A 2,362-nucleotide genomic window follows, 5' to 3' on the forward strand; every position below is an offset into this window, starting at 1 on the left:
GAAAATTCTTGGAAAAAGAAAGAGAATGAAGAGAAAAAAGAGGAAAAGAAAGAAGAGAAAAGGGAATGAAGAGAAAGAAGAGAAAAAAGAACATTTAAAAAATAAGAGAGCTCTCTTTAAAAATCTAAATTTTGAGCTTCTTTTGAAAAATTAATGGCCACCGCTGGCTGGAGCCCTTTACAGACTTGCTCTCCATAGCTGTTACAGATCCACTTTCACTCATTTATCTTTCCTTGGCTGCTGCTGATGTAGCACTGGATCCCCACACAGAGGGAATATTTGGCCACTCTTGGTAAAAGTCATTACCTGTGATTATGTTATAATGACAATTTTTTTCATGTCCCAAGATATTAAATAGTAAAAAAGGAAAAGAAGAGAAAATTACAAACCATACTATCAACAAGAAAAATAGTTCATTTCAAGAAGAAAAGACAATCAACTGATGACAACACCAAGATGAATCAGCTGTTGGAATTCTCTGATGAAGATTTCTAAAGCAACCGTTAGAAAAATGATTTGACAAGCAGTTGTAAATTGTCTTGAAACAAGCTAGAAAAATCTCAGCAAAGGAGTAGAAGAAACAACTAGAAATTATAGAACTGAAAAAAAGACAGTAACAGAAAACAAAAACTCAGTGGGTAAGTTTAATAGTATAAGGAAGAGGACAGGATCAGTAAATTGGGAATAGTTCAACAGATTTTACCCAAACTGAACAACAGAGACAAAACAGAATTCAACAAAAGAGAGAGGGGGCATCTGGGTGGCTCAGTAGTTAAGCATCTGACTGAGTTTCAGCTCAGATCATGATCTTAGAGTCTTGAAATTGAGCCCCATGTTGGGCTCTGCGCTCAATGTGGAGTCTTTTTGAGATTCTCTCTCTCCCTCTCCTTCTGCCCCTCCCCCTGCTCATGCTCTCTCTTTAAGACAAATAAATAAATCTTTAAAAAGAGAGAGAGAGAGAGATGGAGAAAGAAAGTGTTCTTTCTTAGCAGTCTCAGGAATCTGTGGGACAAAAACCAGAGCTCCAACATTCACATCATTCAAGTCACAGATAAGAAGAGAAGGGGAGTGAGGCTAAAAGAGTATTCAAAGAAATAATGGCAGAAAATCCCCCCAATCTGATAAAAGATATAAACCCATAGATTAAAGAAGTTGGGTTAACTCCAAATAGGATAAGCTCAAACAAATATGTACCAAGGCACATCGTAACTAAACTTCTGAAAACTAAAACAAAGACAAAGTCTTGAAAATAGCCAGGGAGAAATAACACATTAACTTATATGAAAACAGAATTTTAATGAAGTCAGGTTTCTTATTTGAAACATGGAGGCCAGAAAAAAGTGGCACACATTTTTCAAGTGCTGAAGAAAAAACTCAAATATAATTCTTTTGTCCAGTGGAATTATCTTCAAGGAATAAGACCAAGGAAAACTAAAACAATTCATCACTTGCAGACCTATTCTTAAAGAATGGATAAAAGAAATTCTTCAGATAGAAAGGAAATGATAAAAGAAGTTCTTTGAAGCATTAGGAAACACAAACAATAGATTACCTTCCAAGTTTTATAAATCATATATAAGGATTGAAACAAAAATTATAAGCACATATGAAGAATTATAAGCACATTCAAGGCAAAGATATTTAAAAGTGGGGAAGGTGGGACACCTGGGATGCTCAGTTGTTAAGCGTCTGTCTTTGGTTCAGGTCATGATCCCAGAGTCCTGGGATTGAGCACATCATTGGGTCCCTACTCAGCAAGGAGCCTGCTTCTCTCTCTCCCTCTGCTCCTCCCTGTGCTCATGATCCCTCTCTCTCTGTCTCTCTATGTCAAATAAATAAATAAAATCTTTAAAAAAATTAAAATGGGGAAGGTAAAGACATCTAAATGGAAGTAAGTTTTCTACCCTTCACTTGTAGTGGGAAACTGTTGATAGCAGTAGACTAGGGTGAGTCATAAGTATATTTTATAGGTCCAGGCCAACCACTAAGTAAACTATACAAAGTGATATACTTAAAAACACTATAGATAAATTAAGTTGGGATCCTAAAAAATGTACAAGTACCCCACAGGAAGGCAAGGAAAGAGAGCCACAGCTTCCTTTGAAAAGTTGTGACTTCCTGCCTAAGTTGCCAAAGGCAACTGTTTGGTATTACCTCTTATAGTTTTATTACCTAGAACAGAGATTGAGAGAGAGGGGGAAGCAGGCTCCCCGCTGAGCAGAGAGCCCCATGCGGGGCTTGATCCCAGAACCCTGAGATCACGACCCAAGCCGAAGGCAGAGGCTTTAACCCACTGAGCCACCCAGGCGCCCCCAGAAAAATATTTTTAATGATAAAGTAAGACCTAATATATCAATAACTG

This window comes from Mustela nivalis (assembly GCF_964662115.1).
Source record: "Mustela nivalis genome assembly, chromosome: 2".
In the NCBI taxonomy this organism is placed as follows: Eukaryota; Metazoa; Chordata; class Mammalia; order Carnivora; family Mustelidae; genus Mustela; species Mustela nivalis.